Source organism: Schistocerca piceifrons, chromosome 1 (genome assembly GCF_021461385.2).
Source record: "Schistocerca piceifrons isolate TAMUIC-IGC-003096 chromosome 1, iqSchPice1.1, whole genome shotgun sequence".
Classification (NCBI taxonomy): domain Eukaryota; kingdom Metazoa; phylum Arthropoda; class Insecta; order Orthoptera; family Acrididae; genus Schistocerca; species Schistocerca piceifrons.
In genome coordinates, this window is record NC_060138.1 from 374,846,858 (window position 1) to 374,872,799 (window position 25,942).

Genomic DNA, 25,942 nt, shown 5'->3' on the forward strand with positions numbered 1-25,942 from the left:
AATCTCTTTCCCCCGGACGTTCTTTGAGCTTGCCGAAAGATAGAAATCATTTGGTGCAACATTTGCACATCTGTCCAGTCTTGGTCAGATTGTTGGCACCGTTTCACAAATGCTAGGCATGAAATGGCATTTAATCTATATGCCGCCAGAATTTCATGGTGAATATGTATGCAGTTTATTTATGTTGCCCACAAGAATCGTACTGTCCAGCGTATATTAAATTTGGAGAACGTTTCCGGTAGCCGTGGCATTTCACTCAAACACTGATGTACGTGTCATCTGAACAGGAGAAGAACTGTGTCTACAGGAAACCTGCAGCTCTAGTTGCGCCATGGTCTTAGCGTGGAACAACGTGTGTAACTTGCACAGCTTGAGAATTCCTGAGGAATAACTGACACTTCATAAGGAATAACTGGCACTTGATAAGGAACAACTGACACTTTATGAGGAACAACTGACACATTAGAAGGAACAACCGCCAATTGGTACGGAACAACCGTCCAATGATAGTAAGAGGGAACGTGGGAGGTAGGACGTGTTAAAGGAACAGACATCTAATTCCCAGGCAGGTCGCTGCAGATCTTGCAACCACTAATGGTGCACGTGTCCCTGCTAGAACCACTTCGCGAGGAATATATCAGGTTGGTTTATATGCTCGGTAGCCCTTTAAATGCATTCGACATCAACTTCGCCATTGTCGAGAAAGAGTTCGTCGTTGTTCAAATGGTTCAAATGGCTCTGAGCACTATGGGACTCAACTGCTGAGGTCATTAGTCCCCTAGAACTTAGAACTAGTTAAACCTAACTAACCTAAGGACATCACAAACATCCATGCCCGAGGCAGGATTCGAACCTGCGACCGTAGCGGTCTTGCGGTTCCAGACTGCAGCGCCTTTAACCGCACGGCCACTTCGGCCGGCAGTTCGTCGTTGTAGGGAGCATGTTGGTGGAGTCAGTAACAGTGGTACAGAGTGTTGTTCTCCGATTAGTCCTGCTTCACTGAGGCAGGTGGTTCTAGCCACCAACGAGTATGGAGGGAGAGAGGAACATGCTACACACCACATAATGTTCATGAACGTCATCGGTATGGCCTAGGCGTTATGGTGTGGGCAGGCACTATGCACATTGGCCGAACACAGCTACATATCTTTGCACGAGAAACGTTACAGATAGAAGTACAGCAGCGAGATTATTCTGGATCATGTTCGTCTGTCTAAGGGCACAGTAGGCCCCATCTTTGATTGTAGACGACGTGCTCAGCCCACACAGGGCTGCTGAGGTGTTGAACACACTGGCAAGCGAAGATACTGAATGCATGGAGACGCCTACGTACTACATGGACCTAAACCCTGCAGCGAATACCTGAGGTGTTGCTGACAGGCGAGTTTCTCTACGAGTGCCCCCAATCCGAGACGTTTAATGCCATGAGAGAGGAGTGGCGCAATATCCCTCCAAGTCCTCTTTAGCAGTTTGGTAACCAGCATGAGTTACAGATGCAAAATGTGCATTACTGTCCGACGAGAGAAGATTCATTACTGAGAGGCAGACAACGACCTTGATGTTGGGAGTCTGAACTATGTCAAACGTGAACGTCATTTCTTTCTGTTACCCTGCTTTCCAATGTGGAGAAATCCGTACTATTTTCCGTTATAAACGTACCACTCCAGCATAGCTACGTTTGTATCATGTTTCTTGTCGTCCAGCATAGCCTGTGATTACTCCTGCCCGACAATGTCTCTGTGCCTTAGCAGTTGCCAAGCAGTGTAGTTTCTGAAGCCACTACTTTTGTTATTTGGCGACGTCCTTAGAAAACACCAGGAGAGTGTGACGCATCAGAGAATGCAGTTTGTTGTCAGCAAGAGAATCGAAGTACGTTGAAGCCAACACGGACAAAGAGGCCTAGAAGAAATCGGGATACAGGAAACAGAGATTTGAAACAGGGGAATTTTGAAAAAAAAAAAAAAAGAAAAATCAGGCTGTAACAGATTTCCAGGACAGAATCTGACGCAGGAAAGGAACATCATTGACTGAAGGATGAAGGTTTCAAAGAATGAAAATGAAAGAATGACAAACAGGAATAAAGACCGAAAGGAACGAAGGTGGTCCGGATGAACGTGTCACTCGTAGAAGAAAGAAGAGGACGAAGAACCGATTATGATGATACCTTCATTGACAGAGCGTCAAATTCTAATCTCCCATTCCTTTTATTGTTTTTTATATGAGAATCAGTCGCACGCTGCCATTTCCTCTGCGACAGCACGGTGGCACTCAGTTACAGGTGAGTACGAGAGCTGGTGCGCCTGCAGGCGGCAAGGAATGGCCCAGATCACAGGGGCGTCGATTTACTAGCGCGCCGGGGCGGTCCAGGACTGTGGCGGCTATTAATCTCACGTGGAGAGGCTGCGGCCCTGATATAGGCCGGGCCGTAGCTCACAACCCCAACCCCGCCCCCACCCCACTGCACGGGAAGGGCGGCTTCGAGAGCCCAGTCCCGCCACAGCGCTCGGTTCGAGGCTGCTCTCCTGCCATCGCGCAATATCCGCCTCATCACCATATCCTACCGCAGCATGTGTATGTAATGCCATTCAGATGGCCTCTCGGAAAACTAATGGAATCGCGGTCCACGTTCCAGCCCGTGTCTGAGCGCCACAGGCAGCTGGCGTCTGGTTCTGACATAAGCGGGTAGACCAGTTACCAACACGGAAATGCAGTGTTTGCGAGAAATATAAGAAGGGCAGGTCAGATAATTTTCTCACTAACAAATTCTGAATCAATCAAAGATAATTACACTATATGATCAAAAGTGTCTGGGCGTACGATGGTCAGCATTAGCCCTAGAACGGGCGGGCTGGGTCTCTCAGACCCAAATATTTTAAAAATATCCACAAGATTACACTACTTGCGAGTCAGCCATTCATTGTGGCTTTCAGTTAATGTTCCTAGAGGGCACTGCTTGTGTCATCGTTTTTCTTTGTTCGCCAGTTGACTGTTGACGTGTAAGGAAGCGTGTTGTGGGTCTGAGAGACCCAGTCCATCTGTTTACGTTAGCTTCTTCTGCTTATGCACACTTCTTGTTATACTTGACTGCGAGCAATAAAACTGGCAGCGTCCTCTAAGTGATGTAGAAATTGAAAAACTGTTATTAGAAAGTCATAATGATGATTCGGATGTAGATCCTGATTTTATTCCCGAAAGTGATCACAACACAGAAAGCAAAATGAGCGACGAACAGCTGGACAGCGAACATAACGTCGTTATTGCTGAAAGAAACGTGGGTACACTCGCTAACACATCTCGAGATTCTGTATCAACTAGTGTGGTTGGTTCCGGTCCCTCTTCCAGTGAATCATCACCTCACTATCTTTCGAGAGATGGACGAACTAAATGGCAGAAAAAGGTTCCCAACCAAAATGTACGTACCAGATCACACAATAAAATTACACATTTGCCTGGTGTCAGTGAGGAAGCCAGAAATGCTGACAACAATGTCGAGGCCTGGAAGCTGTTCATTGACGACGATTTGCTCGATTTGGTTATAGAGAGCACAAATACTTACATAGGTCACGTAAAACCGCTTTATAAAAGTGACCCAAATACTGCAAGGAACTCGAAAAAAGAGGAGTTCCAGGCATTTTTGGGTCTTTTGTACATTTCTGGCGTTCTTCACGGAGGCAAAAAGAATATGGAAGAATTTTGGGACACTTGTAGCACAGGGACAGAAATCTTCTCTCCAAGTATGTCACTGCCAAGATTTCGCTTTCTTCTGAGATGTGTTAGGTTAGATAATATTCACGCAAGAGAGGAACGTAAAAAAAGTGATAAAATCGCCCTGTACGTGATGTTATCGAAGGATTAAAAAAACTGCACAAGCATTACACAACAAGTGAATACCTTAAAGTGGACGAGATGTTACTATCTTTTCTGGGAGGTTGTTCTTACAGAATGTACACTCCTTGAAAACCCGGAAAGTAAGGGATCAAAATATTTATCTTGGCAGATGCACAAACGTACTATGGTTTCTTCCATGTGAGTAACGCAGCTGACGATGTTGTGCTCAGACTTGTGGAGCCAGTGAAGGGAACGGGAAGGAATATTACCCATGACAACTGGTTCACAAGCTGCCCTCTTGCAAGAAAACTACTCACAGACTGTAACCTTACTCTCGTTGGGACACTGCACAAAAATAAAAGATGAATTCCATTGGAATTATTGCCTCACAAGAAAAGAGGAATACATTCGTCCATATTCGCATTTTGCGACAATTTCACATAGGTATATGTGCCAAAGAAAAATAAATGTGTAATTTTGCTTTCTTAAATGCATACAGACAATAAAATTGATGAAGAAACCGGTAATATGAAGAAGCCAGAAATTATTACACTCTACAATTGAACAAAGAGTCGAGTGGACGTGGTTGATGCCATGTGTTCAGAATATAACGTTGGAAGACAAACAAGACACTGGCCATTCAACATGTTTTATGCCATTTTGAACATTGCTAGTATAAATGCATTTGTGGTAAACAAAGCAAACACATGACTGGATATTTCAAGAAGGATATTTCTCAAGCAAGTCGGTTTGGAACTCATAAAACCACACACGGCGCAGAGAGCTAAGCAGAAGAATCTCCCGAGCAACATTCAACAGCTGGCAGTGCGACTGTCTGGGATTACCATTGACAAGAAAGTTGTTCCAGAAGGAAAACGAGGTCGTTGTTATAAATGCAAAGACAATAAAACAAAATATTTTTGTAAAAGCTGTGGAAAGTGGCCGTGTCTCTACCATTCTGTAAAGTTATGTGAAGATTGTGCAGAAAATACAGACCGTAATATGTATATCGTAACAAGAGAAACCATTTTTATGAGATTATGCTATGCACTAAAATATATAATATACTGTAATAGCGTGCTCGACAATCCTAATTGCATAACTTGTGAGGACGTGAACTGTCAAAAATAAAGTAAAACTGTTTCAAATATTCAAGAACGTTTTTAAATACTGAATAATGTTACTTTCAGATTTTCGGATAAATACAACGTTATTTTCAAAGAAATGTATGCTAAATTCAAATATTAATAAACAGTAAAAGAAGTATAGCAGCACTGGTGTTGAAAATTTCAGTCTTACTTATTCTGGAACGTAAATAAAACGGTGGATCTGTCAGACCCAGCCCGTCCGTTTGTGTTACGTTTTTTCGCCCGTCCGATGTAGGGTTTATGAGGTGTGTTTCCAATCATCGTCTCTATGACAGCTGGAACTCTTCTGGCTACGTTTTCAGTGGGGTGTGTGTATGTTTATGGAGGAACGGCAGCCCATTCTTTCTCATGAGCCGAAACCACAAAAGATAGTGGAATTGGACGCTGGAGTCTTGGATGAAGCCGACGTTCTGTCATCCAAAGGGTGTTCCATTGGGTGCAGATTGGGGTGTGGGCAGGGCATCCATTACAGGAATCTTATTATCCATGAACCATTGCCTCACAGATGCTGTTTTATGACAGCGTGCATTGTCATGCTGATACAAGCATTCATCGTCATCGCACTCTTCCTCTACCGTACTCAGCACACAATGCCGTAAAATGCTTTCGTATCATTCCGCATATCGTGTGTCCTTAAGCGCAACAAGACAGCCAGACTTCAACCTCACGCTGTATCATCACCTCTTCCATACTTCACTACGTACCCTACAAGTTCTCCTGGAGTTCGTCCAAGCTCTTCCATCGGATTACCACAGCGCATAACGTGATTCATGACTTCAAATCACTCGTTTCCAGCCATCCACTGCCAAGAGTTGCCTGGAAGTGACTACAAAAATGTGTGGTTTATGAGGAGACGCTAGAGCTTTGTATTATATTCTTTTTAACATCGTTACTCACAGCCATCGTGCTAGCTGGACTGCTGCGGGGAACTTAGGAAATCGTAAGTGATTCATTTCGATTCCATGCGATTTTTTACGACCACCCTCTGCAAACTGGCGGTTTACATCTACATCTACATCTATACTCCTCAAGCCACCTGACGGAAAGTGGCGGAGGGTACCTTGAGTACCTCTATCGGTTCTCACTTCTATTCCAGTTTCGTATTGTTAGTGGAAAGAAACATCGTCGGTATGCCTCGGTGTGGGCTCTAATCTCTCTGATTTTATCCTCATGGTCTCTTCGCGAGATATACGTAGGAGGGAGCAATATACTGCTTGAGACCTCGGTAAAGGTATGTTCTCGAAACTTCAACAAAAGCCCGTACCGAGCTACTGAGCGTCTCTCTTGCAAAGTCTTCCACTGGGGTTTATCTATCATATCCGTAACGCTTTCGCGATTACTAAATGATCGTGTAACGAAGCGCGCTGCTCTCCATTGGATCTTCTCTATCTCTTCTATCAACCCTATCAACACACCGGTGAGCAGTATTCAAGCAGTGGGCGAACAAGTGTACTGTAACATACTTCCTTTGTTTTCGGACTGCATTTCCTTAGGATTCTCCCAATGAATCTCAGTCTGGCATCTGCTTTACCGACGATTAATTTTATATGGCCATTCCATTTTAGATCACTCCTGATGCCTACTCCCAGATAATTTATGGAATTAACTGCTTCCAGTTGCTAACCTGCTATACTGTAGCTAAGTGATAAAGGATCATTCTTTCTATGTATTCGCAGCACGTTACACTTGTCTAAATTCAGATTCAGTTGCCATTCCCTGCACCATGCGTCAATTCGTTGCAGATCCTCCTGCATTTAAGTACTATTTTCCATTGTTACACCCTCTCGATATACTACAGCATCATTCGCAAAAAGGCTCACAAGGTCATTTATATATATATATTGTGAATAGCAACGGTTCTGCGACGCTCCTCTGCGGCACACCTGAAATCACTCTTACTTCGGAAGACTTCTCTCCATCGAGAATGTGTTATGTTATCAAGAAACTCTTCAATCCAGTCACACAACTGGTCTGATAGTCCATATGCTCTTACTTTGTTCAGTAAACGACTGTGGGGAACTGTATCAAACGCCTTGCGGAAGTCAAGAAACTCCCGTGTCTATGGCCCTCTGAGTCTCGTGGACGAATAGCGTAAGCTGGGTTTCACACGATCGTCTTTTTCGAAGCCCATGCTGATTCCTACAGAGTAGGAGCCCGTCAGTACATTAGATCCACCCGGTCGAGGTTTAGCTGTGGCTGCAGCTCGCGTTTGCACTTTGTTATCACATTTGGGCAAGTTTTGAAGGGCTACACTGTTCCTGATTGGTTTGTTATCCAAATGAGCTCTGATGACTGACCACACTCGAAGTCACTAAACTGCCCTGACCGATCCATTCTGCTGTGACTACATCTCTACCTACAACAAAGCACTCCCTGCTTGCTTCTGTACCGTCGGGTACACCTATCGTAGCATCTAGTGGTCAGTTCCTCGCTAGGGAGTTGTTTCCGATACTTCTGATCAGATAGTGTGAGTAAATACTCACCATAAGAAGACACATTTACGTAAGTATTATGTAGTTATCGAGAAAGCTTCCTACGGTGTTGACAGGAGTATATTATTAGAAGTTGTGAAGGTTGCTTGAACAATACACTGCATGAGCTCGAACTCTATCGACAAAGTTTAGGAGCTCGCTCAGAGATTTTCTTGAATTTTGATGTAGGCTAGCAGTGGGCTGTGGCGGTGATTGTAGAGCAGTTGTGATGTTTTATTTCTTTCTCTCTTATATCTTTGTACCTATACTCCGCTAAAAGTACTTGTACAATAGTACAAATGGTACGCACTGTGTATCTCGTTAGCAAAGAAAGTTTTTCCCTTCGCTCACGGCAATTGTTGTTGACAACAGTAAAGCACATGATACTCTTCGCCCTCAACCTTACACCAGTGCCTCTCATTTATGTCTCGTATTCGTTTTTCAGGTACGTTGTACGTTAACAGTAATAAGATAGCAGTTTGGGAAGGACTACTGTTCCTCGCGCATGGGTTCACTGAACACAACTGGACAGTGGCACAACGACGCTATGCTGGGTTGTTCACGCACCGGTGCAACCACGTCACAGTACTTTTGCACCTGTCTGAGGGTTGCTGCAACACTGTACGTTTTTGTTGTACGTTTTGGCGTTTTCATATCAGCTCGAAATAACATAATTCAGAAAGCGTGTGAAATTTCTTCAGGAACAACTGACTTCCTGTGGCGTGTTACTTGTTACCTCCAGATATGCATACGAAGGGCGGTCAGTAAGTAAGGCAATACTTTTTTTTCTCGGCCAGTTTCGGTTGAAAAAGCTCGGAATTTTTTGCGAGACGTCGTGGAACATTCCCGCTTCAGCTACTACAGTTTCCTGAAGCGCGGGTATGTGGCACCACCATACGGCACCACCATACGACGTCTGTAACAGAGGTGCGTTACTAGCGGAGAACTGCCACTGGGTTTCCTTTGTCGGAAAACAACAGCATCGTAGATATTCGCAGCCGTTTACAGAATGTTTACGGAGATCTGGCAGTTAACAAAAACACGGTGAGACGTTGGACGAGGCGTCTACCATAAGCATAACAAAATCGCGCAGACCTTTCAGATCTCCCGCATGCCGGGCGGCCACTCATAGCTCTGACTTCTGCAGTGTTAGAACCTGCGGACACTCCAATTCGAGGTCATCGACGGTTCACAATCAGACACCCCGCTGCACAATTAGACGTCCCAGTTGGTAATGCTGATGAGTCCTCCGGTCGGGCTACTCACAGGGGTACCCGCTGCGTTCTTCGCCGTCGAACAGAATACCATAAGTAAATAAGCTGGCGTAAGACCGTCGCATTGAACACAGATTATATTGAAAAATACACTACTGGCCATTAAAATTGCTACACAACGAAGATGACGTGCTACAGACGCGAAGTTTAACCGACAGAAAGAAGATGCTGTGATATGCAAATAATTAGCTTTTCAGAGCATTCACACAAGGTTGGCTCCGGTGGCGACACCTTCAACGTGCTGACATGAGGAAAGTTTCCGACCGATTACTCATACACAAACAGCAGTTGACCGGCGTTGCCTGGTGAAACGTTGTGATGCCTCGTGTAAGGAGGAAAAATGCGAACAATCACGTTTCCGACTTTGATAAAGATCGGATTGTAGCCTATCGCGACTTCGGTTTATTGTATCGCGACATTGCTGCTCGCGTTGGTCGAGATCCAATGACTGTTAGCAGAATACGGAACTGGTGGGTTCAGGAGGACAATACGGAACACCGTGCAGGATCCCAACGGCCTCGTACCACTAGCAGTCGAGATGACAGGCATCTTATCCGCGTGGCTGTAACGGATCGTGCAGCCACGTCCCGATCCCTGAGTCAACAGATGGGGACGTTTGCAAGACAACCATCAGCACGACCAGTTCGACGACGTTTGCAGCAACATGAAGTATCAGGTCAGAGATCATGGCTGCGGTTACACAAACCTGTGGCAAAATGTCATTTTTTCGGATGCTTCCAGGTCTACAGCATCATGATGGTTGCATCCGTGTTTGGCGGCATCGCTGTGAACGCAGATTAGAAGCGTGTATTCGTCATCGCCATACTGGCGTATCGCCCGGTGTGATGGTATGGGGTGCCATTGGTTACACGTCTCGGTCACCTCTTGTTCGAATTGACGGCAGTTTAAACAGTGGACGTTACTTTTCAGATGTGTTACGACCCGTGGCTCTACCCTTCATTCGATCTCTGCAACACCCTACATTTCAGCAGGATAATGCACGACCGCATATTGCTGGTCCTGTAAGGGCCTTTCTGGATGCAGGAAATGTTCGACTGTTGCCCAGGCCAGCACATTTACAGATCTCTCACCAATTGAAAACGTCTGGTCAATGGTGGCCGAGCAACTAGCTCATCACAATACGCTAGGCACTACTCTTGATGAACTGTGGTATCGTGTTGAAGCTGCATCGGCAGCTGTACCTGTACACGCCATCCAAGCTCTGTTCGACTCAATGTCCAGGCGTATCAAAGCCGTTATTACGGCCAGAGGTGGTTGTTCTCGGTACTGATTTCTCAGGATCTATGCACCAAAATAGCGTGAAAATGTATTCACATGTTAGTTCTAGTATAATATATATGTCCAATGAATACCCGTTTATCAACTGCATTTCTTCTTGGTGTAGCAATTTTAATGGCCAGTAGTGTAGTTTCTAGTAGCCAAACAAGCGTGAAACAATATGGCCTATTAGGATCTTGAAGAAAACAAGCCAAATTTCGGAAAGAAAATGTGTTGCATTACTCATTGAATGACCCTCTTAAGAAAGAGGCTGTCCTAAGCGAATCTACAAACATTATTGAAAATCCAGGCCGACCAGTTCACGAAGATCTCCCTGAAATAAACAAGTTCCGACAACCGTGGCTGCCTTCGGCTGGCTAACTTCAGAATGACGGTCACGAGTCAAGAGAACAACTTTTTTGTGACTGGAACGAAAAAATAAACGAATCGCTGCAAGAGTAACGTTTGTTCTTTGGGGCCCGTAGCGATGGACTTAACATAATGGTTTTGTAACTACGATCTGAAAATTTATAATATATCAAATGGTTCAAATGGCTCTGAGCACTATGGGACTTAACTTCTAAGGTCATCAGTCTCCTAGAACTTAGAACTACTTAAACCTAACTAACCTAAGGACATCACACACATCCATGCCCCAGGCAGGACTAGATCCTGCGACCGTAGCGGTATAATATATCGTTAGGTGTTTTACCTTACTCGCAACATCGTTGTTGTCATGTCCTGTCTGTTTTGTAATTATTCCTTTCCCCCAGGTGTAGAGTGGAGATGTATATTAGATGTTACTTTTTTTCCGACTAAGCTACTTTTCTGACAGTTGGATGACAGTGGGTCATCTACGTTACATGTTTAGTTAACATCATATATAAATGTGTGAAATTCAGTTGTTTATTATTATTATTATTATTCATATAGGTTTTTTTCTAACTATGTTTTTGCCTAAAGTTGGTTTTAGTTTTACGTTTATAATTTTACGTTATAATTGTTGTCTATGATTTATGTTGGTGTTCTGTCTCTGTTTTACACTACTCATATTGTCATCGTTACTATGGATATAAATCGGGAAAACGGGTAAAATAATTGTATCAGTGGCGTTAAACAACACATATCTCTTGGTAGAGCACTTGCCCGCGAAAGGCAAAGGTCCCTCTTTCGAGTCTCTGTCCGGCACACAGTTTTAATCTGCCCGGAAGTTTCATGGGGAGTGATACACAAACCAATTAAAAGAAGAAAGACTCATCAATATAACTACAGAATATATAAAGATTTTAAGCAATACCAACAAGATAATCAGAAATGAGGGAGCCGTAGAGAGTAAAATTAGTAGCCGACAACGCAGTCTGGAATATATCCAACAAATAACTGAGGTCTTTGGGTGAATAGCATCTTTGAGATGAAGAGGGTGGTACAAGAGAGGAAATCATGACAGACTGCATAGAAAAAACGGAAGACGTATGAAACTGCTCACTATCCCCTTCCCCTCCCCATCCAGAGACACTCATACAAAGTTTCTATCATGTTGTGTGCTGGTCTGCGAGTTATAGGTCTACATGAGTAGCTTAGTCGGCAGGGCCATTGTCCACGTAAAGCAAGTGTTCGAATTTCAGTACTAATTCAGTACGAAAATGTAATCTGTCGGAAAGTTTAATAGAGGGATACACCTCTTCGCAAAGCGAAAAATTCGTTCTACCTATAGTCTGTGACGGGGCGTTAGGTGGAATTATGTATCATGATACCTTTGTAAAACTCGATGTGCTCCTTTTCTTTGATGTAAGTAAAGGTTCTTGTTGATGTGAAAGCAGGCGGTGTGTACTATTTACGTACTTGGAGCTAAATCGAACACTGCGGTACCGGAACCCGGGAAGGAATAAACGCAGCATACACGTGGAGGAAATTCTTCGAACAACACTTCCGCCTTTGCTAATAAGAAGCAGCCTCGCAATGTAATTAAAGTATTTTCACGCCGGACGTACATTCAAGCTGTTCAGTTATTGTTATTATCACCAGTGTGAGACATTTACTTCGGATCCCGGTGTACTGAAGTACGGCGTAGCTCGCGATTGTTACTACCTCTGGTTGATTTGCCCTCCGCTTTCGTCACCAGCAGCTGTCACCTTTCTTTAGTAGTCTTGTAATAATGTCCATTTGAACAAGACAAGTACTAAGCGTCTAATGAGACATTATTTCAAGATTCTGAGATTTGAAAGTTGTTCCTTTATGTGACAAGCGATTATGTATATCTTTCTTTAGTCAAAACGTATTTGTGGAAAAGCTATTCGTCTCGTCCTGCATATTAGGAACAGTAGTGGAATCGCTGGAATACACCTGCAATAAATTCTGTGTCTGTGGATGATTGTCAAGAATTCACTTTTACTTGAAACAAAACATAACATCACGCGAAGAAACATACAGATGAACCACTTGCTACCATTAACTCTTGGCATATCGAAACTATGACTTTAAAGAAAATTTAATATTTTTGCAGGATGTAAGAATACATTCGAAAGAAAATGAGCAGATAGATTTTATTATCCTCCTCCGACGACAGATAGTTAACTCACTATTTTATCGGATGAATATCGAAGATCTATATTACATATTTTTCCACACTGAGGTACATGAATTTACAGGACGTCAGACAATTGAAGAATTTCGATCATTAGTTATAGTGTTTTGGGACTAGAAGAAACTATGTGCTTCTAAATATAAGTAGCAGTATTTTCAAACGACACACTCCTACGTTTTTCTGTCGACAGAGAGATACGATCAGAATTTCCTCCTATTACAATCCCCTTTGGAGATGCAGAAATCTGATCGCCGCGTCGACCCCACATAGGCAGTGTGTTCACTGTGGGAACCGTAGCTTTGCGGAAGACCATTCCAAGACGTAGAGGAATGGCTGGAATGGAGGCAGCGCATATATATAACTTAATTTCGGTTTTAGTTTGGGAAGATGACGAGCAGGAGTGGTCTGACGAATAAAAACAGCCGTCCTTTGATCTCGCCGCTGGCAGCTCAGCATAGTCGGAGGCGCGCCAGCGCCGCCGCAGCGGCAGAAAAAGATGCTGAGTGATGACGTCTACCAAGAGCGCACAAAACGGCACCAAGCGAACCTAGAGCACATGCTGTTTTTGTTTACTGGATTTTCCGTATGGCTTTTGGTGTTGCCAGACTCTCGGTCGTTAAAGTCGTAAAGTTTTCTCTGGCATCCAAAATATAGTACACATTTACGTGCAAACCTCTACAAGTGCAAATACTGTTATACTGCAGAGAAAAGTACGTCTCTTGTAGTCCTGTAAATACCCCCCCTTTAGCTCGTCTGAATACCATTGCCTTACCTGCGTTTGCGCGTGATATGGACAATATATTCTACATGACATCTTTATCTACATCTACATCCATACTCCGCAAGCCACCTGATGGTGTGTGGCGGAGGATACCTTGAGTACCTCTATCGGTTCTCCCTTCTATTCCAGTCTCGTATTGTTCGTGGAAAGAAGGATTGTCGGTATGCCTCTGTGTGGGTTCTAATCTCTCTGATTTTATCCTCATGGTCTCTTCGCGAGATATACATAGGAAGGAGCAATACACTGCTTGACTCCTCGGTGAAGGTATGTTCTCGAAACTTCAACAAAAGCCCGAACCGAGCTACTGAGCGTCTCTCCTGCAGAGTCTTCCACTGAAGTTTATCTATCACATCTGTAACGCTTTCGCAATTACTAAATGATCCTGTAACGAAGCGCGCTGCTCTCCGTTGGATCCTCTCTATCTCTTCTATCAACCCTATCTGGCATGGATCCCACACTGGTGAGCAGTATTCAAGCAGTGGGCAAACAAGCGTACTGTAACCTACTTCCTTTGTTTTCGGATTGTATTTCCTTAGGATTCTTCCAATGAATCTCAGTCTGGCATCTGCTTTACCGACGATCAACTTTATATGATAATTCCATTTTAAATCACTCCTAATGCGTACTCCCAGATAATTTATGGAATTAACTGCTTCCAGTTGCTGACCTTCTATATTGTAGCTAAATGATAAGGGATCTTTCTTTCTACGTATTCGCAGCACATTACACTTGTCTACATTGAGATTCAACTGCCATTCGCTGCAACATGCGTCAATTCGCTGCATATCCAACCGCATATCAGTACAATTTTCCATTGTTACAAACTCTCGATATACCACAGCATCATCCGCAAAAAGCCTCAGTGAACTTCCGATGTCATCCACAAGGTCATTTATGTATAATGTGAATAGCAACGGTCCTACGACACTCCCCTGCGGCACACCTGAAATCACTCTTACTTCAGAAGACTTCTCTCCATTGAGAATGACATGCTGCATTCTGATAACTAGGAACTCTTCAATCCAATCACACAATTGGTCTGATAGTCCATATGCTCTTACTTTGTTCATTAAACGACTGTGGGGAACTGTATCGAACGCCTTGCGGAAGTCAATAAACACGGCATCTACCTGGGAACCCGTGTGTATGGCCCTCTGAGTCTCGTGGACGAATAGCGCGAGCTGGGTTTCACACGATCGTCTTTTTCGAAACCCATGCTGATTCCTACAGAGTAGATTTCTAGTCTCCAGAAAAGTCATTATACTCGAACATAATACGTGTTCCAAAATTCTACAACTGATAGATGTTAGAGATATAGGTCTATAGTTCCTTACATCTGCTCGACGTCCCTTCTTGAAAACGGGGATGACACGTGCCCTTTTCCAATCCTTTGGAACGCTACGCTCTTCTAGAGACCTACGGTACACCGCTGCATGAAGGGGGGCAAGTTACTTAGCGTATAGTATGTGGCATTACGCTTACTTCTCGTATATAGAATTATTTTTGCTATACATCTCAATATTTCGCAAGAGGAACGATGAGATACTGAAGATGGAATATAGAATTTCGTTTTGTTTCGTCTTGTGACTCTTTTGACACTGCCCTCCACGAACTCCTCTCTTGAGATAACCTCTGCATCTCAGACTAGCACTTGCAACCAACGTCCTTCATTATTTGATGGATATATTCCAATCTCCGCTTCCACTGCAGTTTTTACCCTGCACAGCTCCATCTATTACTATGGAGGTTGTTTCGTGATATATTAACACATCACTGACTATTCTTCTGATAACTGTTTTCCATATAGTCCCTTCTTCGTAAAATATGCATAATGAAACCTCCTCATTTCTTATCTAATTAGTCCACGAAATTTTCAACATGTTTCCTCAGTACCACATCTCAAACGCTTCGAGTCTCTCCTTTCTGGTGTTTGCAGAATCCGTGATTCACTACGACACAATGCTGTGCGCCAAACATACATTCCAAGAAATTTATTCTTCGAATTTGGTCCGATGTTTGATGCTAACAGAATTGCTTTGGCCACGAAATTACGAAATAACTAATTTGAAATATTTATTGAGTTAATTCCGAACTTTTCACTCGATCTGGGTTTTAGTGATTGCTAGTTCATTCTCCAATTGCAAACAAAATTTATGAAACAACGTTCTAGAATTATATAGGTTATTTACCTTCATTTGTAACTGTGATAAAACTCGTAAATACACCGTACTTTTTTCATTTCAAAGTATCTTATGTGATCACGTTAACAATGTGTTTTCTTTACAAGTGTGGTTGCAAAGATTTGAACAATAGACATATTTTAATTTACTACACTTAAACAGTATTAAACTACAATTAGTACTCAAGATATTTTTTATTTCCTACTTCATTCCGAATGTTCTTCCACAGACAAGTATTAACTCACTTCCAACATTCTGGATGGCACAACTTAACTGTGATCCACTGAAATTACGAAACCGTCAAGGTTGCACAGAAGTTTTTCTTTAAGTAACTGGTCGCAATTTAAATAAAAACAAGCAACTGTTCAATTTTGACAGTGTCGTAATCTCATTTGCAGAGGTATTACTTGATATTTCATCATCATCATCATCATCATCATTTAAGACTGATTATGCCTTTCAGCGTTCAGTCTGGAGCATAGTCCCACTTATAAAATTCCTCCATGATCCCCTGTTCCGTGCTAACATTGGTGCCTCTTCTGATGTTAAGCCTATTACTTCAAAATGATTCTTAACCGAATCCAGGTACCTTCTCCTTGGTCTGACCCGACTCCTCCTACCCTCTACTGCTGAACCCATGAGTCTCTTGGGTAACCTTGCTTCTCCCATGCGTGTAACATGACCCCACCATCTAAGCCTGTTCGCCCTGACTGCTACATCTATGGAGTTCGTTCCCAGTTTTTCTTTGATTTCCTCATTGTGGACATCCTCCTGCCATTGTTCCCATCTACTAGTACCTGCAATCATCCTAGCTACTTTCATATCTGTACCCTCAACCTTATTGATAAGGTAACCTGAATCCACCCAGCTTTCGCTCCCATACAACAAAGTTGGTCGAAAGATTGAACGGTGCACAGATAACTTAGTCTTGGTACTGACTTCCTTCTTGCAGAAGAGAGTAGATCGTAGCTGAGCACTCATTGCATTAGCTTTGCTACACCTAGCTTCCACTTCTTTCACTATGTTGCCATCCTGTGAGAATATGCATCCTAAGTACTTGAAACCGTCCACCTGTTCTAACTTTGTTCCTCCTATTTGGCACTCAATCCGTTTATATCTATTTCCCACTGACATTACTTTCGTTTTGGAAATGCTAATCTTCATACCATAGTTCTTACATTTCTCATCTAGCTCTGAAATATTGCTTTGCAAACTTTCAATCGAATCTGCCATCACAACTAAGTCATCCGCATATGCAAGACTGCATATTTTGTGTTCACATATCTTAATCTCACTCAGCCAGTCTATTGTTTTCAATATATGATCCATAAATAATATGAACAACAGTGGAGACAGGTTGCAGCCTTGTCTCACCCCTGAAACTACTCTGAACCATGAACTCAATTTACCATCAACTCTAACTGCTGCCTGACTATCCATGTAAAGACCTTTAATTGCTTGCAAAAGTTTGCCTCCTATTCCATAATCTCGTAGAACAGACAATAACTTCCTCCTAGGAACCCGGCCATATGCCTTTTCTTGATCTATAAAGCATAGATACAGTTCCCTGTTCGACTCATAACATTTGCCATAAGCTAAAGATCTGGTCCTGACAACCTCTAAGAGGCCTAAACCCACACTGATTTTCATCTAATTGATCCTCAACTAATACTCGCACTTTCCTTTCAACAATACCTGAGAAGATTTTACCCACAACGCTGATTAAAGAGATACCTCTGTAGTTGTTACAATCTTTTCTGTTTCCATGTTTAAAGATTGGTGTGATTACTGCTTTTCTCCAGTCTGATGGAACCTGTCCCGACTGCCAGGCCATTTCAATTATCCCGTGTAGCCATTTAAGACCTGACATTCCACTGTATTTGATGAGTTCCGACTTCATTTCATCGGAACTTATCAAATACAGTGGAATGTCAGGTCTTAAATGGCTACACATGATAATTGAAATGGCCTGGGAGTCGGGACAGGATCCATCAGACTGGACAAAAGCAGTAATCACACCAATCTTTAAACATGGAACGAGAAAAGATTGTAACAACTACAGAGGTATCTCTTTAATCAGCGTTGTGGGTAAAATCTTGATATTTGGGAAGATTAAATTTATTTTAACTGAATCTTTCGTCAGTTCTTGGTAGAACAATATTATAATAAATGAAGAGCACCAGTTTGCCTTCCTTGTACAGTATTACTTTTATTGTGTTAACCGGTTTTCGGCTTACAAGGCCGTCTTCAGACATTTACTGAGTATTGCCGCCAAATAAGCTAAAATGTTTGGAAACAACATTGGAAGAGAAGTTACATGTCTAGACTGAAGCAGAAACATAAAGTAAGTAACATCTTCGACAATGTGGTGGTAATGGAATCAAAAGTAAAAACTTGATCAGTAAATGAATAAAAATGGAGTAGACAGGAAAAGCATTAACAAGCATGTCTACATTACAGTTTCTATTAATAAACAAAACTAATATAATAAAATAAAATTGGTACTTGACAAGGCTACTTCAGGAGGTAGCCTTGTCAAGTAATAATTTTATTTATTGGAATGTACAATTGGCATTAGAGAGAGAGCTATAGAAAGTTGTAGGGATGGACAAAGATTGACATAAAATTTTATGATGGGTGAGGATTGTAGAAGACATGTACAAATGAAAATACGCAACGGACAAGAAAATCTCCCATGAATTAAGAACATGAACTACTTGGGATCAGTAATGTTAGAGGACTGGTCACCTGTATCAGATATGTCACAAAGAATAACATTTGGCTGAAACAAGTGGCGTACGCCGTGACATAATAATACAATAGAAAAAATAGTCATGTCACATGAAAAGCCACGTATAACACTAATATACGGGAAAATGTAGTATACTCGTCATAAACGTATCTACTTTCCACAACTGTCGTATTTGTCCGTGACGTACAACTAACGCATATGTAAATCTAATTTCCACAACTGTCGTATTTGTCCGTGATGTACAACTAATGGATATGTAAATCAGGACATTAGTTTTTTTCCTATTAGTTTTGTAGCTGTTAGAAATGAACGCAGTAAAAATGAAATAATGCTGAACCTAGGGCCTTTCTGTGCCTAGTTCATTAACTGGTTTATCTAACGAATTTATGGCCGCCAGCCTATATAGGCAAACTTTCAGAAAAGCAGAAGGAGTAAATTAGGCCTACTTTCCTGCTGTTCCCTAACATAACCTCACACATAAATTTAACTTTTCAGAACATGGTTCTGAGAAAGACACAGGAATCTCTCGCTATTACACCCACTGACATTTATACTTTTGATCTTGAAAGGATGCATTTTTAATCATTACTAGGTGCTAGAAAGATTTGATCAGGAGAGACTTCTGTGTTTGCGTTTTGTATAGCCAACAAATTAAATATTTAAAATATTCTAATAGCATAATACACGCATTTAAATTAAGATACTTTGTTTACAACTTTCTACTAACAAACGATTAGTCAAAAGTCAAAGGTAGCGTGGGCAGTCTATATTGTCATTCAGTATTTTAATGCAAACCTACTTGAGTGTTACTGAGCCACATAAGCAGTTTTCTTTTTTGTGACTCATTGTACTTTACTGAATTTCATTTATAACTCAAAGAATTTTATCTTTACAGTCATTTGGTGTCAAAATTATATGTTTACTACGCCCACTGGGTTACATTACTTCAGTTAACAGTCCTCTAAGTGACACAATTGTTTCATATATGAAGTACTTCTGAGCCTGAAAATGACAGGTGTTAGTATAGGTATAACAATATTACATGCAGATTTGCCCTCATTTATAGTTTTGGAGTTTTTAGTTTTTCTAGCTATATATTTCTCAAATTCAACTGTGTTTCTGATTCCTAGTTGTTTTCTGGATTTTGGATATATCAGGAAATATGTATTTGTGTGTGATATTCCTTGAATTTCAAAAGGACCATAATAAATGTCTTTAAATTACGATACTTCATGGTTTACTTCACTGGATTGTTTGTGAGCTTTCAGGAGGACTAGTTTACCAATATTAAATTTTGTGAGTTTTAATTTCTCATCGTGCCTTTTGGCACTTACTTCTGCTTTTCTTCTACTTATTTCCCATACCAATTCCTTTTTTCTAATCAAACCTACCCATTTGCTTGGTGTGTATTCTAATATTTCCTCTGTTAAACTCTTACATTTGTTACCTAGGTGTTGAGCCAGTGGATTCATGTTGAATGAATTTATGATTACTTCAAATTTTTTAATAATTTGCCCCTGGTTCTATGATTTTGGTGACAATAAGTACTATGTCGTCTTCCTAACTGTTGCATATAGCATTCCATGGAATTTCAAGATTGGTGATGAGCCGAAATCTAATTCTCCTCTTTGTTCCATACTTTGTAACCATAATTTAGCAATAAACTCTGAACCCTTGTCAGACAGTACACTTTTTGGTATTCCTTACACAGACATTACGATTATGCCTGGATTATCTCTTACGTAGTCGTAAAAAGATTGAGATAAGGCACTAATCTGGGAGACAGTGTCCAGTAACACTAATTTTGTCGCCATAAACCTCTATCGAAATTATTGTTTATTTAATTATTTTCATCTTCATTTCCCCTTGTTGTTCCACAGTAAGTCCTGATCTTCCATTCCATCTTCCCATGAAATGGCGTTAATTTCTTTAAATTCCGTGTCAGGTGATTCTTTCTTCATTCTGATCGCAAATTCTTTCACGATATTTAGTTGTTGTTTGTTACTAATCATTTCATCCGGTGATTCCATTTTCTTTGCCTCCTGTATTGAAATTATTCCTTCTTCACATGGCTCGTCTTCTAGTGTTTCCTTTCTTCTTGAACAACTTCTTCTTCATGTTTCGGACACTTTTCGCACAGAACATTCTCATTCTCTGGCATTATTGTTTCTATGAGACACAGGTTTTCAGTAAGCTTGTTTTCTCCTGATTCTGAATCGCTTGATCGAATTTACTCTTCGTTCTCACATAAGTCGGCATCGTCAGTATGTGTTGTGTACGTAGTTCCGTGTAGTCAGCGCGTACACAACTTTCCCACTAAAGCGCGCCCGCTAAGCACCACAGCGCAGGCGCAGCGCTCGTCCGTCTCCGCTCTACGAGACGGCGCTGCCATAAAGACGGACCAAATTCTGCTTCCGCCGATCAGCGTATTAATATGTAACGCAGCCAATGAGATCCTCGCGGATCACACTCGCGCAGTGATACCTGAACGCGCGAGGTATTATAACGAGTGTACAGACTTCCGATTTGTTAGTCTGCATCAGTCTGCGTCAGTCTGCATTAGTCTGTAGTCAAGTTTCAGTCTGCGCCTAATAAGATTATCATATTCCTGTACATAGCCATGAAGAGAAATGTATAGAGACTTTGTCAAGTATCAGAGATATGTGAGAAAAAGATTAACGTACCAAGACCAAAGGAACTTCAGATTGTCAATTGTAAACAGCATCCAGAATCAAGTTACGTAATATCTATGATTTTTATTATTTTAATACATGTGTGTGTAAATTAATCAAGTTCTGTTTCAAGTTGGTCACCGTCAATCTGCTACTCTAAGCGTGCAAGTGGCATTTCTATCGTCTGACCTAACGGCAGAAGATAAACAACTCACCTACTTCGTTAGAGCGACAAGTCAAATAATCTGATGGTGTGTGTACCGAAGGTCTTACAGTACGCACACCACAGTATCACTACCGGGTTCCAACATGAAAGCCATTCTTAATTTCTTTCAGAATTCAGGGCATTGTTAAATTCATAATTCATGCACTCTTGATTTCGTTCGATAGTAACGAGTTCCTCTTGCATATCTTCATTAGCAGTCAGATTATTTTCTGTAAGTTTTAGTTCTTCTTCATCCAAAATGTCTTTCTCATCTTCCCTGACGTCATCAGCTTGCATTTCATACAGATTGTGATGTTAGTGGATTACTGTCGGTCGCACAATTTCATTTTCATTTAAGGCAGGCCTGTGAATGACAGTAACGTTTTTTGCAGATTCGTTGTCATGGAATGCCTCTTCAGCAACGTGTAAATTTTTATCTTCCGTTTCTCATCCACTCACGATCTCATCATTTACCTTAATGTCTGCTACACGCGTTCTTTGCACAGTGGTTTTGCATTCATTTGCATTGCCTTCTCGTTAACTTTCCACGGCTCCTATAAATAAATCTTTCTCGTCCACTTTTAGCCACATTTTGGGTCGCAATAACGCTATCTTCTTATTTACTGCAAGTTGTCTATTCACTGCGTGAGAACTTGTTACAACGAGTGAACCACTGTCTACTGGCTTACTTACTACGCTACTGGCCATTGCAGTTGCTACAGCAAGAAGAAATGCAGATGATAAACGGGTATTCATTGGACAAATATATTATACTAGAACTGACAAGTGATTACATTTTCACGCAATTTGAGTGCATTAATCATGAGAAATCAGTACCCAGAACAACCACCTCCGGCCGCAATAACGGCCTTGATACGCCTAGGCATTGAGTCAAACAGCGCTTGCATGGCGTGTACAGGTACAGCTGCCCATGCAGATTCGACACGATACCACAGTTCATCAAGAGTAGTGACTGGCATATTGTGACGACCCAGTTGCTCGGCCACCATTGAACAGACGTTTTCAATTGGCGAGAGATCTGGAGAATGTGCTGGCCAGGCCAGCAGTCGAACATTTTCTGTATCCAGAAAGGCCCCTACATGACCTGCAACATGCGGTCGTGCATTATCCTCTTGAAATGTAGGGTTTTGCAGGGATCGAATGAAGTGTAGAGCCACGGGTCGTAACACATCTGAAATGTAACGTCCACTGTTCAAAGTGCCGTCAATGCGAATAAGAGGTGACCGAGACTTATAACCAATGGCAGCCCATACCATCACGCCGGGTGATACGCCAGTATGGCGAAGACGAATACACGCTTCCAATCTGCGTTCACCATGATGTCGGCAAACACGGATGCGACCATCATGATGCTGCAAACAGAACCTGGATTCAACCGAAAAAATGACGTTTTGCCGTTCGTGCACCCAGGTTCGTCGTTGAGTTCACTATAGCAGGTGCTCCTGTCTGTGATGCAGCGTCAAGGGTAACCGCAGCCATGGTCTCCGAGCTGCTAGTCCATGCTGCTGCAAACGTCGTCGAACTGTTGGTGCAGATGGTTGTTGTCCTGCAAACGTCCCAATCTGTTGACTCAGGGATCGAGACGTGGCTGCACGAATCGTTACAGCTATGCGGATAAGATGCCTGTCATCTCGACTGCTAGTGATACGAGGCCGTTGGGATCCAGCACGGCGTTTCGTATTACTCTCCTGAACCCACCGATTCCATATTCTGCTAACAGTCATTGGATCTCGACCGACGCGAGCAGCAATGTCGCGATACTATAAACCGAATCGCGATAGGCTACAATCTGACCTTTATCAAAGTCGGACTTGATGGTACGCACTTCTCCTCCTTACACGAGGCGTCACAACAATGTTTCACCAGGCAACGCCGGTCAACTGCTGTTGGTGTATGAGAAATCGGTTACAAAGTTTCCTCATGTCAGCACGCTGTAGGTGTCACCACCGGTGCCAAACTTGTGTGAATGCTCTGAAAAGCTAATCATTTGCATATCACAGCACCTTCTTCCGTCGGTTAAATTTGGGGTATGTAGCACGTCATCTTCGTGGTTTAGCAATTTTAATGGCCAGTAGTGTACATCAGCTGACTGCGAGCCGAGTTCTGTGAACGGCTCTGTGACGTCACTCTCAGTCTGCACTGTTACAGAAGCTTACTCTTCCCGCTGCGGATCGCCGCAGCTGCTCCTTAGCGCGCGAAACGCGCCTGTTCCTAGCCCACTGTGATTCACACTCTGTGACATCTGTCGCAGCGGGCCCACTACCCACCGTCGGTGTATCAAAGCTTCTCTGTCTATTTTCAGAATTCTTACTGCGTCTGGCACTACTGTATGTTCTTTTCACGTCCGTCCCACCCTTAACGTTCGTGGTTATTAGTTTTCCTCCTTTCTATTAGAATTATTTCGCGGCCTATTACCTCTTCCATCATTGTTAGAGGAAAATCTTCCTCTACCTCTTCGTCTCTGAAGAGTATTAATCTGAAATTGGTTATCATTCTGCTCGCGATCGTTGTTATTTCGACTGTTAGTCCTGTTGTCGACCTACCACAAATTTGCGATTTTCTTGCCAGTGGCCTTCAATTACTTTTTCTAAAACTGAGGAAAGCGTTCGGTGGTTTTTACATACTTCTTTCGGAATATTCTGGTAATTTCTTCCAGAGATCCCACATAATTTTTGAATTACTCCTACAGTTCACTAAGTGAGACAGCTTCCTATACCATGACTCGCAAAATTTTTTCATAGTCATTCGACCTTTACTTTCGAACATTCTAACCACTATAAATTCTCGACCAATATTCGTCCAAGAACTTTTTTCTAAAGGTCATTGCTTCGCTGCATAGGTTAAAAAATGGTTCAAATGGCTCTGAGCATAATGGGAGTTAACATCTGATGTCATCAGTCCCCTAGAACCTTGATCTATATAAACCTAACTAATCTAAGGACACCACACACATCCATGCGCTTGGGAGGATTCGAACCTGTGATCGTAGCGGTCGCGCGATTCCAGACTGTAACGCCTAGAACCGCTCGGCCACAACGGCCGGCCGGCTTAGGTTAATCCCCCGCCGTTTAGCATCTCCTATTAAACCACTAACCCCAATTCGTGTGGTATGTTCCGTCTGTGCAACTCATTGAAGGCAATTTGTTTATTGCCATACGCGTTTTGCTTGTTCTATTTGTGAAGCATCTTCAGTCGTCCGTAATACATGTTTCTTTTTGTACATATATTTCGTGGTAGTTACAATATCTTGTTATGTTACACTTTGTCGCTTTTTCTATTGTTTTTTTAGGTTAGAATCGACTTTTGTAGCATGAATTTCGTGATGTGAAATTGTCATCAGTGCTATGATTTCCAGCACTGTTAGCCCATGGGTGTGGTCCTGAAGATGTGCTCATTAGTCGCCATTTTCCGGTTTGCCGATTTCCGGCGTTCTTTCGAACACATTTGATTCAACACATAGCATACATCGCTTGCACTTTACATTTTGTGTTGAACATGAGTGTGTTTTCGTTGGGTAGTGTTGCCAAATGTAGCTGTGTGTTTATCTCTTTCGAGTTTTGCTTGTGTACTGTGCGTGGTTTGATATTTTAATTTCTTGTGTGTGTGTGTGTGTGTATGTGTGTGTGTGTGTGTGTGTGTGTGTGTGTATTTTTGTATGTAAATGTGTCGTCCTTTGTGAGAGTGTGAATTTGTTTTCATTGGATAAGTGTGTATATGTGTGTGTGTGTGTGTGTGTGTGTGTGTGAGTGAGTAGAGAGAGAGAGAAGGGAGGGAGGCTCATTAATTATTTATTCTTCGGATCTCTGTTAGTTATTGTTTTTGTGGCTGTCATGATCATGGAGTTACTGCTTCTTTTTCATTGCAATGACTCTTTGTATGTGAAAGTTTTCTTGTAATGTCAGCAGCTTTTTGTTGTGATTATTCACTCTAAAACGGTCGTATCATGTTCCATGTTGGATGGTTGGTGTCCATATTTTATCATGTGTAGGTAGAATGGCTTTTTTCATCTTTCTAACTTCTTATAAGTTCTTTGTATCTAGTTTTGAAATTCCTACTTGTCATCCCCAGATATACTGATTTACATTCTTTCCACTCTAACTGGTATATACGTACTCCTTGGTTTTTATCTGGTTGATCTGTTGTTTGTAAATGTGACTGGAGCGTGTTTCTTGTTCTGTAAGCAATGTGTAACCCCTGTATCTTTCATGTATATGCTATCTTGTGTGTTGCTTTGTGTTTGTGTGTGAAAGTGTACCATTCTTTTCTGTTACTCATGTCATGAGAGTCACTTTTTGTGTTCCCGTGTGTGCTGTAGTGTCTATGGGAAATTTTAAAACAACTAAGGAACGACGAAACACAGAAAAAAATTGACTCATCAAAATGTTTACTTTTCCCTGATTTTTTTTCAGGAAATGACCTTTCCAGTGCCTTACAAAGTCCACAGGGGATAATCCACTGTCTCTTCGATAAGAAGCCGAGCGGTCTGGGGCGCTGCAGTCGTGGACTGTGCGGCCGGTCCCGGCGGAGGTTCGAGTCCTCCCTCGGGCGTGGGTGTGTATGTTTGTCCTTAAAATAATTTAGATTAAGTAGTGTGTAAGCTTAGGGACTGGTGACCTTAGCAGTTACATCGCATAAGATTTCGCACACATTTGAACATTTTTTGAAATTTAAAGATTTCATCTGTGACCTTGAGATTTAGACAGGGTATTCAGCAATAACCCCAAAATTATTGATGAGCTGAAAACAGC